This window comes from Macaca nemestrina, chromosome 13 (genome assembly GCF_043159975.1).
Source record: "Macaca nemestrina isolate mMacNem1 chromosome 13, mMacNem.hap1, whole genome shotgun sequence".
Lineage (NCBI taxonomy): Eukaryota > Metazoa > Chordata > Mammalia > Primates > Cercopithecidae > Macaca > Macaca nemestrina.
The window spans coordinates 80775983-80791460 of NC_092137.1; the positions used below are offsets into that span (position 1 = coordinate 80775983).

Sequence of the window (15478 nt, forward strand, 5' to 3'; positions counted from 1 at the left end):
GGGGCTGCAAGGGCGGCCGGCGAGGCGGGGAGGCGACTTCTAGGACCCGCAAGTTTCCCAACTACGTGCCGGAGCCCGGGCTTAGCCTTCCTGCCGCCTTCCTTTCCCTCTGCAGTTCGGACTGTGACGTTGTGGGGGAAAAAAACTCCAAACTCGGGGCTCGCGACTCCCCAGGATTTGACAGTCTGGTTAATGTCCGTCATTGGAAACGACCACTGACCGGCGCCACCTTTTACTCCGCGGAGACAGCCTGCCATTCGCGCCCTGGGCAGCTGCAGAGAGCGGGCTCGCTCATGCTTTGCGGGCGGCGGGCGGCGGGGAGGTGCGGGCGGCGTCGCGGGAAGCGGCGAGCGGCGCCCGGGCTCCTTCTCTCCACCAGGCAGTGTGAGGCGCGAGCTTGCACAGGCACCTACTGCTCACTGAGTGTCGTAAGCTGCTCACGATTGTGCGTCTTCCCCGAGCACCTCAGACATGGGCAGATTGAAAAGGGGTGGGCATAAAACCAACATTTTACCGAACCACTAAAGTAATATATGTTCTTTGATGAAACGGAAAACACTTTAAGCTTTTTTGTCCATATTTCAAAAAAAAAAAAAAAAAAAAAAAGGAGGGGGGAGGGAGGTGGCGATAGGGGTAGCATCATCCACGACAAGATATTTCCAAGTGGGAAGAAACTGAAATATTCTGTGCTCTCCCCCTTCCCTTTTGGGGATATATTCTTTTCTCCTTTAAAACTGTCTACGTGTAAGAGATACGTAGGAATCTGCAAAGAAATCAACATTTGGACCTTTGCTTTAGAAAAGCAACTTGAGAGAAGACACAGGAAGGCAATGATTTGGGGCTTGGCTAAGATTTTTTGTCTCTCCCCCCACCCCCCGCCTTGCGGGTACTGGAATTCGCAGTCAGCCAGCCCTTTTTTGAGGTGGAAGGGGGAAATACTTTCCAAACCCACCTAGTTTGGGAAGCCATCCCAGTCCCGGTGGTGTGAGATCCGGTGTGGCAAAAAGGTATGTCTGTGTACAGGGAGACTTGACTGAGATCCCTCCGGGGCTTCATCAGGCTCCATAGATACATATGGGGTACAGGTGGATTAAAGAAGGATTCTGCTGTCTGACATGGGGAGGACTAACCCTGACTTGTGCTGTTCATGGTGATTGCTGGGCCCTGCAGTGCACTCTACTCCAGGAGAGTGTGAATGTGTAGGGATGTGGTAGTTTAAGCCATAATGAAGCCTACCCGTCTCCATACACACATCCCTAATTAAGCTTTGAGACTGCACTGAATTGTGCCACTTTTTCCTCTAAATATGACGAGAAGCCTTTGCCTCATTATTTCTATTCACAATCATTTATAGATAGGAGTCCTTACAATGAGCCCCCCCCCCCCCCCCCGCACACACACACCTTGTGCCAGCTGGTCTGGAGAGGGTCTGCCCTGGGGAGGGTCAGTTGGTCATCTGTTTAAAAAAAATCCTCCAAGATGACTGAGAAAGCCTGCGGGAAGTGAGTGTGGGTAAGCCTTCCTTCTTGACAAAGATGCCCAGGGAGATGGTAAGGAGAGTCAAATGTGAGTCTCCAGCTCCGCTCTTTGAATTCCTATCGTTTCTGCCTCTAAGGAACTCAAAATCAGTAGGCATTATGTGTAGTGGCACTTACTTTGATAGGAATGAGGGTGGATTACCAGAGCCAGGGTAGATAGAATGGACAAGTAACTGGATTGGTCCTTAGCATCTAAGCTGAAGAGACCAACCAATGGAATCAAAGTCACCAAAGACTGGTGGTACTTTTCAGGAAAAGTCATATGAACAGGGGCATGAATCATTCCATTTTGTATTCATCTGAGCTCTGCCCTGGTCATTCATCTCTGAGATGTATCATTTAATTGGAAGGAACACAAATCTGAAATGTCCTAGACATCACATGCTGTCTTAGGAGTTAGAAGAGACATTAGAAAATCAAACCCCTTAATTTTGCACGTGACGAAACTGAGGCCAAGAGGCATCATGGTTTATCCAAGGTCATACAGCTTGCAACTGGCACAGATGGTTTTCTTTCTCTGGTTCGTTCATTCGTTCTTTCTCTCTCTCTCTTTCTTTTTCTTTCTTCTCTCTCTCTCTCTCTCTGTCTCTCTCTCTCTCTCTCTCTCTCTCTCTCTGTCTTTCTTAATTTGCCATTCTTGATGATTGCCTCTCTGTCACTCTTGCTGCCTACCTAACTCTGGATCAGGCATTTGCAGGTTTTATCCTGGCACCTCCAAGGTGCTGTGCAACACTTTAACAGACAGACAAACAAATTCACCATCAAGTGGTTTCACCTCTAGCCAAGACAATTATTCCTGACAGCAGGCCAGCTGATGGAGCCATAAACTCTAAAGAGTTGGGAGGTGGGGGAGGGGTATTGAGCAGGCGCAGGCAGGGTTAAACAGCTGCCAGCCATTCAGTGAGTACTGTGAGTACACACCACCCAATCCCTAGGGCTGCTAGGAAAAAAAAAAAAAAAAAAAACTCCTAATGCTGGCTGCTTGGCAAAGTGGTGACAGAGGCTGCCAAATGGGCAAGAAGAGGTCCCACTTTGGATGTCATTTGATTTGTAGAGCTGGTGCAGAGAGGCAGAAGAGTTGAGTGTTGGCAAGAAAGAAAGGGAATAAAATTAAATTCACTGATTTATATGTGAGTTTTCTTCTAAGTGTGCTACTCAAAACTTCGAAGATGCTCCTAGGCTGTAATTAAAATAAATAAATTATATATATATATATTATATGTAAAAATATATATTTTATATATATTGCTTTTCACATTATTATCCTGCAAATTGTTTCATCTATATGGTATCTTTAAGCCTTTCCCACCTCTAATGTGGCAAGTTTGCATCTTTTCTACAGTTTTAAACCCCTTGGCAGAACCGTATACATTAACAGATTGAAATGAGCTTTATTGAAATTTAGCTATTCTAAGTCATCTAAGTTGCAGAATCCCAATTTATTATGTATTTAAAGCATACCAGCACTGATTAAATCAATGCAAATTAGGTTAAATAAGAACAACATGAATCAAGTGTTTCAGCAAAGTTGGGTCGAGAAACGACAACTTTTGAGTCACCACAGCCAGTCAATATGACTGTTTTTCACGAGTTTTAATTTCATGCCTCTAAGTGTCCAACGAACTAAAAAAGGAGTATAAGAAAGAAAAGCTCACCTAAAGTTTTTTCTTTCCTCCTGCTTATTATCTCAGATGTCTTTACCTGTGTTTTGAAAATATTCGATTCACCAGGTTACAATGTAGCTATTGCGTGTACTGGACCAATCTCTTCCTCCCAGGTGACCATAGATTTCTGTTGGCAAACTTCTTCTTCAATATTGTATATTGGATAAGAGATACTTTATATGCTTTGAAAATACTCTTGACATTTTCCATGTTTGTTGGGGGAAGGAACCTGCGCTCATCTAACTGAACCACTATAGCTGCAAGTCTAGGACTAATAGTTGGGCATCGAGAATACCATCCCAAGCCATCATGCCAACATGTGATTGGGTACAGAGGCCAGACTGCCAGTTTGGGGTAAGAAAAGATAAGAATCTTGAAAATGTGGATTCAGCAAATGGGAAGGAAATCTGGGGTATATGAGTTATGAATCTGATGGCCAAACATAATCTGGAACTAAGGGGAGGTAGAATAGAGAAGCTCATGGAGCAAATCTGTTGTAGTTAGAGAGGCCAGAAGTATAGCTTGATGGAGGGAAGAGTCAATTAATTCCTTCTCTCTTCAACCTTGTAAATTAGCCTTTGCCTAATGAGCCCTCCTGTTTTTCATGATACTCTATGTTGTGACGTGGAGTGGGGGAGTCACATACAATTGTGTGGTTTTTTTGTGTGTGTGTTTTTTTTTTTTTTTTTTTTTAGTATGTCATTACCTCTCCTGTTTTATCTCAACACTTCCAATTTGTTCACTTTAGTCAAAATAATTTGTGAACAAAGAGATGCAAGTGCAGAAAGTCTGAAATGAATCTGTGTTCTGGAGATTGGCTTTCCATTAGTAGTCTTTGTCAATGTTCGAGGAAGGAAATTTGAGTGATTATTTTAATGTTCTGTCATCGCTAGCACCAGCCTGGACCTTGATCTTTATGCTGTTGTCTTTAATTTTCAGTGGCAGCGAACCATGGCTTTTCTTTAAAAGGAAACCTTTAGAAGAATTGGGGGAGAGTGGGAGTCGCAATTCCAAAAAGAGAGAATTAACTTTGTTGTTTCTGTGGGCACATACCATACAGCTGGCATTTTACAGAATGCCTCAAAAGATGCATGGAGTGAAGTTGGGGGCCCCAAGGCTGCTCTCAGGAGATCCACTTAGGAGAAACAAATTAGAAATTGAGGTCATTCTACTTATCAAACTTTATCCAACTCTTAAAGCAGCGTGGAAACATGGATATCGATAAGAAACTAACTGCCATGCTCTATAAATGATGTAAATGATGAGCATAAATAATAAAAGAAATAATAAATGAATTAATAATAATAAGTGGAAATGCAAGTTCTCCCAGGAATGGTGGCTCACGCCTGTAATCCCAGCACTTTGGGAGGCTGAGGTAGGCAGATCATCTGAGGTCAGGAGTTTGAGGCCAGCCTGGCCAACATCGTGAAACCCGCGAAACCCACTCTCTACTAAAACTACAAAAATTAACCAGGTGTGTTGGTGGGTGCCTGTAATCCCAGCTACTCAGGAGGCTGAGGCAGGAGAATCGCTTGAACCTGGGAGGTGGAGGTTGCAGTGAGCCGAGATCATGCCACTGCATTCCAGCCTGGGCAACAGAGTGAGACTCTGTCTCAAAAAAAGAAAAAAAAGGGAGGAAAAAAAAAAAAGAAAGAAAGAAAGAAATGCCAGTTTATGAGGCCTGTCCTCCCTCTTCACAGGTTTTCTCTATACTGGTGTAGAGAATATACTGGTGCTCTGATTATGCCATGTTACGCTTACCTGTTGTTTTATATTCTCTCCATCTTTGCTTACCTTCATTTTAACTACCCTTCAAGGTTAATGGCAAATCTCCCCTATGTTTTCTAAACTGACTCCCAGGCCCCTGCTCTATATGAAGCGAACCCTTCTTCTTCTTCTGAACTCCATTAGCAGCTTACCTTTATCAATCTCGTGGTCCTGTTCACTTTATAAGAGTGTGGCAATAATTTCTAATGATAGTGTTTTAAAACTGAAAGGGATATTATGGCCGGGCGCGGTGGCTCAAGCCTGTAATCCCAGCACTTTGGGAGGCCGAGGCGGGCGGATCACAAGGTCGGGAGATCGAGACCACGGTGAAACCCCGTCTCTACTAAAAATACAAAAAATTAGCCGGGCTCGGTGGCGGGCGCCTGTAGTCCTAGCTACTCAGGAGGCTGAGGCAGGAGAATGGCGTGAACCGAGGAGGCGGAGCTTGCAGTGAGCCGAGATCGCGCCACTGCACTCCAGCCTGGGCAACAGCGTGAGACTCCGTCTCAAAAAAAAAAAAAAACAAAAAAAAAACAAAAAACAAAAAACTGAAAGGGATATTAAACATCTTGGAGATGAAGAGTAAAAAGACCTTGTTGGGATTTCTGCTTTGCCACTTTTTAATTGGTATAACCCTATACAAGTCACTTCCTGGTCAGTGAAATAGGGCTAAGGATGGCTATCTCAGAGGATACTTGGGGGAATTAAATGAGATCATGTATATTAGAGTTTGGCCACTCAAAAGTGTAGGCCTGGGACCAACTTGTTAGAAATGTAGATTCTCAGGCCTCTCCCCAGACCCATGGAATCAAATCTGCATTTAACCATTAGCCCCAGGTAATTCATTACATTTTGAGATGCATTATTGGAACATTCCCAAATTTTAACCTGAGATAAAAACCCAGATATAGTTGATTCCCTAGTTTTATAATTGAGAAGCTGAAGGGGCAGAAATGTTAAGTGATTGCCCACGCTTGGTAGTAGAATTGGGTCAAAAAAAAAAAAAAAACTTTCTGAATAATGTGTTTTCTCTCCTATTAGATTTTAAACACTTAGAATGGAAAGTCTATGTGTATCACAGGGCTCTTAAAGTTTGATTTTGTAATTGGTACAGCAGGCGGTGTAGAGCCTTCATAGGTGCTAGCTTTAGGTATCTTTCAGCTGGTTTCTTCCCATATTATCCTAGGAGATAATGGTATTCTGACATCTGGATAAGACTTTGATTGCAGTCTTCCAAGGCAGGCAGAATTGCATGGTAATTGATCCCATGGGGTAGCCCAACATGTTGCCCCTTCACACATATAATTTTGAAAGAGTCAAGACAGCAAGGACAAGTGAGGGAAAGTAAGTTGGAGGTGCATTATGGTTGTCTTTCTGGGAAAATCTTTGATGTTAACAGAGTTTGCTTACATTATTCCTCAGTTTTCTTATCACTGCCAATCTGCTACTATGGCATGTGTGTATTTCTCATGTATACTTTATTATAAAAAATGTACTTTGGGAGGCTGAGGTGGGTGGATCACCTGAGGTCAGGAGTTCAAGACCAGCCTGACCAACATGATGAAATTCTGTCTCTACTAACAATACAAAAAATTAGCTGGGCGTGGTGGCAGGCGACTGTAATCCCAGCTATTTGGGAAGCTGAGGCAGGAGAATCACTTGAACCCGGGAAGCAGAGGTTGCAGTGACCCGAGATGGCACCACTGCACTCCAGCCCAGGTGACAGTGCGAGACTCCATCTCAAAAAAAAAAAAAATAGAGAAACACAGAAGACTCAAAAATTAAATGAACATGAAGTCACCTAAAATTCAAGCAGAGATGAACTATTAAGTTTTGGGTATACATTATTTCAGAATTTGTCTGCTCTTATTTATTAATTAGATTGTTTCTGGTTTTTAGTCATTATAAAATATACTGTGATTAATATCCTTACACTTTTGAACATATGGGTGTCCATGCCTTTAAATGTTTATTCTAGAAGTGAAATTGGTGTTCAAAGGATGAGGACTTTTAATAAAACTATTAATACATAATGCCAAGTTGTCATCCTGAAAGATTTTATACTTTTCATCCTCAATAGTTGCTTTGCTGCTTTCTCTTTGCCTTGAGAAACTCCCATGACACCATAAATTAAAACAGGTTTTGGGCCCCTCTCCTTCATCTGGCTGGGGCCCCGACCTATATTTCTGTCTGTCTTTTTTAATGATGTCTTGGAACCATCCTTCCTCATCACACTCATTTCCTCATTCCATCCTATGGAGGCAGTTCCCACTTCAGAAAGAGGGCTGGCTTGGGGACTTCAAGATTCCTTCTGGGAGTTTATGAGGATTTAATTTCTGCATCTTATTAAGTAGCTGGCCAGCCAAATTATTTTCACAAAGCCATTAATGTCTGAAAATGGATTAATCCAGCATTACTTAAAGTGCTCTATGAGGGTAAAAGTATTAAAATGCTCTTGTGAAATGCACAAGGCTTTGTTCTGTTGTTCATGTTTCACCCTCATAAGAAATCTCAGTCTCACAATCTCAGTTGTAAGAAATCTTGTTTTTCATGGTTTCAGCCATTTATTTGGGATTTCTATTAACACCAAACCAGAACGGTTTTGAAAACTTATTTAATTGCAGTTTATAGTGCATTTGACTTTAAACTGGCTATCACCTTACCAAGACATTCTAAGGTTCATATTTCAAGCATTATAGAAGAATGCTGGTGCAGGAACCTGTTTTATGTCATAATTTTCATCAATTATGGGGGATACCTAGACAACTACAGTTCTACTTGGTATTATCAAATTTCACTTTCTCATCCTAGCCATAAATAAGGGAACTGTTAGAAATGCTTGTTCCTCATTGCCACAAAGAAATAACATTTGAGCATACATTTAATTATCTCAGCAAAGCAGTTTTTACTTTCTGCAGAAAGGGTACTCATCACAGATAGAACAATGGCAAGAGCACACCTGGACAGAAGAGGGCCAGGAGTTCTTATTCCTCACCAGCTAGCTCCTACTTCTGTGTGGTTCCTGTATTGGCTAGGGTTGGACCTACAGTCTGAGTTAATTCTGATTGGCTATTTTAAAGAGAGCAGGAGTATGAGCCAGAGTAGCGGGGTGAGTAGTTTGGCAGGAAGGATGATTAGGAACAGGTAACTAAAGGTGACTTAGGTCAGAGCAGGTGACCAAGGGTGACTCAAATCAAAGCAGGTGACCAGAATGAGTCAGGACAGAGCAGATGACCAGGGGAGCAGATGTGAACTACTGATTAGGACGGGAAAGTTGTTTACTGAAACTAGAAGCAAGTGGGCGAAGAGAACCAGGAAGTTAAACTTTAAAATGGAGAATCAAAGAATAAGAGAGCTGAACTTACTGACATACTGATTCTTTGAAGAGAAACTTGGGGTTCACTGTATTTAACAGAACCGATTTAATTCTATAGTAAGTTCTGTCTGTTCTGTCTCTGATATTCCTTGACACTTAATTATCTTGTTTTGTAGAATTTTACAGATGTTGGAAATTTTGTCCTCATAGATAAAATGAAACTCTCTAAGAACGGATGTATTACTTTCTCTGTTTTTTGGACTTTCTAATATCTACCTTTAAAGGGAGAAGAAGATCAGATATGAGAGACTAGATATAGGGAGATGAGAATTGCCACATACCACTAGTAAACATGTTTTCTCTTCTCTTAGTGCAGTCTGCATAGTTCTGGGTTTGTAAACACTCTCATTGAATTGAGTGTATTAACTAGTTTAATTCTTGCCTAATCAATAGCCTGTGTAATCTAAACTAAATATAAAAACCGCTATATTACATTGACACATAGGCACAAGCTATTAGCCCAACAAAGCCGAAACTCTTGAGTTGAAGTCACACAGATTAATGCCTTTATGTGTGGCCTCCTGTTGCAGATCTGTTAGTTGTAGGAAATCCCTCACCATCCATAAGCAACAGGTCTTCAGCGGTAAACTAACCTGCCTAGTTAGATGCATTTCTCTCTTCATTCAAGCTGTCACTCACTCTCAGAAACCACTCCTTAATCTCTGACAAGAATCTTGAAAATGTATTTCTAATTATTTAACATACATGTTTGCTGCTATTCTTGTTTTTGTTCACTTGTTTTAAATCAGATGGAATTTTACCCAATCAGAAGCAGAGTTAGATAAAATGTGGTCCCTACCCTCTGTGTTCACAGTTCTGGAGTGGAGGTGATGAGTAACAAACCAATATTATTCATGCTATGGCAGAGATATAAACAAGAGCTGTGATTGAAGAGATTTTTCTAGCTAATTGAACAAGTTCAGGTACAGGAAAGGAAGATGAATTGACCAGATGGATGGATAGAGAAGGCCACTCCAGTCAGTAGGCAAAGTCTGTGAAAAAAAATTTGAAGAATTCTGAGATGCATACCATGTCTGGAGCACAGGTATGCGGGAGAAGGGGGTAGGAAAAGAGGAGACCAAAGTGTGAATTTAGCACCAGATTGGAAAGGCTTTCAACTTGAAATATGATTTCCAAAATGTGAGTGCAAGGAATATAATTCTGATGACTCCCTTGAACATGAATGGAGGAGAAAGGATACTGAAAGCAATGAGAGCAGTTGGGAGACTACCATATCTTCCCAATTAGATACTATGCGGGTTATGTTCACATTAGAAATGGGAGGGCAGTAGGTGCAATAATAGCTCTGCAGTGGATTGACAAACGTTTAAGTGGTCCTCTTTCTAACAAAGGTGATTTCACTAGAATGGATTGCTCTAGGGGAAAGGGGGGCAAGGAAGAGTAGGATGTAAAAGTCAGTTAAACTCACACTTGGAGCCAGGAGTGAGCAGGTGAAGATCTGAACAGACATTAGAGCTGCACATATAGATCAGGGAGTCCCTGGAACGTGCTTGGTGGCTACAGTGGTGGCAGCAGATGCAAATTCCAGAAAGAAACATTAGAATAGCAGCTGATGCACAATCAAAAGTTTTCACAGTTTAGAAAAGTAATATCAGGGGTAGCAGCTAGATGAGGAATAACAAGACCTTGTGTTACCTACAAAGTGCATATTTTGATTAAAAATATTTGAATTCTAATTTATTACAACTGAATTTTGTTAGTGAACAAATGATATTGTGGACTGTACTCAGCTTAAGGAATACCAGTTTGCAGAGCCTCTAACTGATGATTCTCAACAACAAAGAATAGGATGGGGCAGAAGAAGTAGAGATCACCTCAATAGGAAGGACAGTTTAGTAAAATTAGGAAATAATCCCCTAGTCCATAGCAAGCAGCCTTTAATATATAGGGATGGCCATGGGACTGTCATTAATATGAATTTCATGTGGCTGTGGAAGAGATAAAATATGTTGAGACTGATACATTTGGAGAGGACATCGGATGGTCAACATCACCAACACTGGGGGAGGATGCCTGACCATGAGTGAACCTGCAAAGGGAACGTGTAAGGATGATGCTGTCTGCCTAACGGCTCTATGTCAATGACTAGCTGATGTTGAGTGTATTATTTCTGAAGAGGGTTTGTCATTGGCATATCACATCAATGTAAGATTATTCCTTTGTGGATAGACCTTATATTTCCTCCTCAAACATGGAATAAGGTGATGGCTGGAGGTCATGTCCTTCAGAGGCAAATCTATATTTGCATTTTAGCAGAAGAATTTGAGACATGTAATAACATTGTGGGACGCATTTTCAAGTTTCTGACTTTGTATTAGTCTGAAAAGTGTTCTGCCATTTAGAAGCTGTGTGATCTGGGCAAGTGACTTAACCCCTAAGCAGAAACATTCAACATAGTAAAACAAAAGAAAAATAAATTGAATTATAAAAACAGAAAATAGTTAAAATGCTATTGCAATAAATACCTATATCAATTTCTACTATGCCAGGGCAAAAATCCCACCCTATAGACTGAAGAAAAGGAGGAAAAATAATCATAAGCACAAATTGCATTGTGCACCAATAACTCAGACTTTTGACTGCTCCTTCTTTAGATATCTGTTCCTACTTTAGGCTGCATAAAAAGCAAAATCAAAATGAAAAAGGCAGCAACAAACACCCCAAAACATGGTGGTTAAAACAACAATCACTTTAGTTTCTGGCAATATGTGTTGGCTGAGTACAACTTCTGTGTGGACCAGGTTGAATGAAAGCTGTGGTGCTCGCTCAAGTGTCCATGATCAACTGGAAAATTAGTGGAAGACTGGACAATCCAGGATGGCTTCACTCACAGGGATGGCAATTGGCAGCCTGTTGGCTGGGACTCAACTAACTTTAGGTTGCGATATCTGAGTTCTCTCCCACATGTCACCTCATCCTCCAGTAGGCTAGCTCTGGTGCAATCAGATGGTGATTGCAGGGTTCCAGGAGCAGCAAAGGAGAAGTCCCAGTGCACAAACACTTTTCAAGTCTCACCATATGGCAAATTGCTGTTGTCTGTTAACTAAAGCCAATCACATGGTCAGCCTGAATCAAGGAGTGGAGAAATAGGCTCCATCTCTTGATGGGATGGGAAGAATTTATAGTTGTTTTTGCAGATTTAAGTACAGCAGCAGTAGTGGCTTAATATTATTACAACTGTAATGCTTTAAAGTGATTTTTATTTCTCAAGCTATATGACCCTAACAGTATCATCCATAAACACTGAGGACCAGCAGTGCAGGTATCACTATAGTTTATTTGAAATGCAGAATCTCAGGCCCCACCCAAGACCCGCTGTAATAAATCAGAATCTACATTTTTACAAAATCTCCAAGTGATTCATAAGCCCGCTAAGGTTTTAGAAGCACTGTATCTTTTTGCTATTTCTCATAATTCCCTTTCTTAGAATTGCTATCTTCTCTTGTTGAGTGATAGATCTTTGATTTTTAAAGGTGCCAGAACTGTTTCCTTCTGCACAATTGAAACAGAACAAACACAGGTTTATACAGTAAAACAGGTTGCTTCACAGCGTGAATAGCTAGAGAGAGAGGATATAACATTTTTATGCTCAATTGTCTTGTGCCTTTTTTCAAAAAATGAAAATTTAAAAATTAAGATGACAGTATATAAATATTTAAAACATATTGTATTTAACCAGGCAGCACCATTCAGATATTAGAGAAATTTTAAAAGAAGTAGAAACAGCTAGGCATGTACTTAAACTGACCTTTTACATTTCTGAACCATTACTTAACTGGACCTTGATTTTCTGAAGGTTCAAAGATTGATTCTCCAACCTTTAGTCTACAGTTTAAATATCTCTAGAACATGTGCAAGTCTCAGGATACTCTTTAAGATTTTATACAATTAATAAGACCAACACAATTTAAGCATCTGGCATGTGCCGGCTGCTGGTCTCACCTAGTTTGCCTTTTACCTTAAGTCTGAACAGAAAGAGAGAGAAAAAGCAATTTTGCATTAAAACCGAATGCTGTTGTTTTGTGTGATGTTTCCTTGCCATATTCTCTTCCCAAAATGGGACAACTTCTTTGAAGCTATAACTGATGTTCTTTTAACTGTATATGCTTTGAGGTCCTGTTCTTGTCAATCAATTAGCCAGCCAATCAATAGTTAACAAATATCTATTGAGTACTTAACATATGCAGGCATATTCTAGGTCTGGGGATACAGTGGGGAACAAAACTGAGCAACTTTGTAAGCAAATAGGTTAAGATAATTTTAGGTCCTGATAAAGGGAAAATTAAATAGGACCATATGGAAGAGAGAAATTGAGGGCCAGGACCTGCTTTAGCTACTGGTAGGCAAGGCTTCCTTGAGGTGGTGGTATTTGAGATGACACCTGAATGATGAGCAAGGGGCAGCCATTTAACGTGCTGTGAGATATGCATACCAAGCTGAGAGAACAGAAGGTGCCAAGGCCCGGAGACTAAAACAAACCTGGTCCAAGAGACTGTAAAATGGCTAGTGTGCTCAAGTGAGTGAGAGGGGGATGAAGAGATGGGAAGGAGAATTTTGAATACAAGATATGCTTTCTTAAAGAATCCATGCACATTTTTATAAATGTTGACAAACATTCACCAGCATCCTTATAACCTCCTCTAGATCTTATAAAGTGATTCATTACTCTGTCTCAGGAACTAAATTAAAGCACTTTAATATATTAATTCCATTTATTCATCACAATTCTATGAGATCCTACCACTTTCAGAATATACAAAAGGAGATCAAGGCACAGTAAACTTAAGCTACGTGCCTTAACACAGCTGGTATTGATGATATAAAGTGATTTTTCTGCATTTCCTAGACCCTTTTATGGAACAATGAAAAAGGCTGGATACCAGTCAACGTTTTAACTCTGTAAAAGCCAAACCTGACTCTTTTAAAATCTTCCTTTTGCCAAGGTTTAGACCCAGCAAGAGGCGGGATGGGGCAATTCAAACTTTCCTCCTGGATTCCCACTCCTGTCGGCCCCCTTCTACCATCTGTTGCTGTTTGCGTAGAAAAAGAACAGAACAGAATACCGACAACCACACACATTCAGACATCTCGTTTTGTATGTGGGAGTCTGGCTTCATTAACAAGTTTCTCAAACTCTCCCTGCACTACAACACCAATCTAAACATAACTCATTGAAGTCATGGGAATAGGCAATCATCAGCTTCATGATGCTCAGATGGCAGTGTCTGGATACATCACCTGCTACTTCCTAGTAAGCATCTTCTGCTTCAAGCCAGTTGTTTTCCTCAAGGACCTCTAAATAAATAATGCCTATTTCCATATTCTCTAGTCTCTGCATTGTCACTCTGATTCTAACTCCTATTAATTTCCACCTTCTTTCTAAGGGCTCCCATTCTCACTCCAGACTATTCCCCATCCACCCCCACAAATCCATATGTCCACGTATTCACCCATCCATTCTTCAATCATGCAGTGGGTACTTACTCTGTTTTCTTAACTGTGCTAAGTGCTAAGGTATATAAAATATTTTAGATAATAGTCTCTTCTTTGAAGAGTTAACTCACTAGTAGGAGAATTGTACTCCCAGAAGTCCATATGAATCCCCTCCTTCTTTGAGATGTTACTTATCTAAAATTAAGAGAGCAATTTAAGTAAATTTAAATTTGCTGTCTTAAATTGCAAGAAAATTTAAATTTACTGCCTTAAACTGCTCTGTGTTTGTTTCTGTGTACCCCTCCTCCCCTGTTTTACTTTATGTCTTCTAGGTTGAAATTTCTCAAGAGCAATGTCCAGGTTCTCTTTCTGGTGCAGTGAAGATAGAGTTGGGATATTTATGTTTAGATTTGGGTTTTGCCACTTACTAGTAATTTTGGGGGTAAATTCCTCCTCTATATAAAGAGTGGGAGTTGGGTTTGAGAATGTCTAAGATCCCGTTGAGCTCTGGCATTCATGGACTCATGAATTCTAAAATACCTAACAAGGTCTGGACAGTGAAGGGAACATGCAATACAAAACTTGCTTCAAAGGCGTTTATTTTTAACTTATTTATGTGGTGGGTGGTTTTCTAACTGAAATGTAACATTGTCCCTGGCTTATAGACTGAGACAGAGTAAATTTAAAAACAAATTATTGAAAAATCATAATGGACCTTTTTTGTGAAGTTGGGCCTTTAAACAGAGTGTTAGGTTAGGATTCTTTCCAAGCCCAAGAGCAATGCAGACAAGAGATAGTCCCTTAGTAAGCCAATTCTCTATTTCTGCCTTCCTAGGGTGCTACACCTTACACTAGACAGTCAACATTGGCAGTATCAGAATTATCCTAGAAGAGGTTTTAGTGTATGTTGGAATAATCCATAACTGATAATTTTAAAAAGATAAGATGCTAGTGGTTTATCTCTGTGCTTTAGAAGATATTATCAAAGAGAGAATCTCACCCTTTATTAAACCCCATCACAGATGGGAGCCTGGCCTAGTTGCAACCCTATTTAGATGGTCTTCTGAATTCCTTTGACCATATGCACAGGTTAACTATATTCAGATACTAATAACCCTATGGGGTAAGTACTCATTTTAGAAAAACATAATTTTCTAAAAGAATTTAAATTCATCAACTAATTTTAATATAATTGATATTTGAAGGATGTCTACCAATTTGGAATATAATTACCTAGCAAGGGCTGATGGATACCAACCAGTTTTGTTGTTGTTGTTGTTTTTATTTCAAACAATTAAATAGTTGTTCAACAAAATGAGACTGGCATATTGCCAAACTGGCCACATCTCCAGACCCAAACGGGATTTGTTTAATTACATAATATGGTGAACAGCATATCTCTTGTATAGTTGTTGTGAACATTGCAAAGGCTTTAGAAATCTTTTCCAGATCCAAGTACACCACTCAGGATATTATTCAACCAACATGGAGAACAAAGTACTGTTTACTTTGATGAGTTTTTTTTTTTTTTCCCCCCAAAATATCTAAGGGCTGAAAATGAAAAGCCATACTTTGTGACTTTGGTGATATGGATATAGTGAGACTGTATCTGGGTCTCCAGTTCCACAATTCTGCTTTTTACCCTGATTCTATTCCCACGTAGCACCCCATCCCAGCTG

The 15478-nt window shown here is 40.4% G+C and overlaps 1 protein-coding gene across 8 annotated transcripts in view; it reads left to right on the plus strand.

The window, feature by feature from the left end:
• LOC105465339 (catenin alpha 2) overlaps positions 1 to 15478 on the plus strand; it is a 1482339-nt gene that overhangs the window by 1127679 nt on the left and 339182 nt on the right. For 2 of the 8 annotated variants that reach the window (XM_024787687.2, XM_011713757.2), the window contains exon 1: positions 791 to 1007. The exons of the other annotated variants lie outside the window; for them this stretch is intronic. The gene's annotated coding sequence lies outside the window, so the exon portion shown is untranslated. Of the gene's footprint in view, positions 1 to 790; positions 1008 to 15478 lie in introns of those variants that run through there. 8 annotated transcript variants of the gene reach the window in all.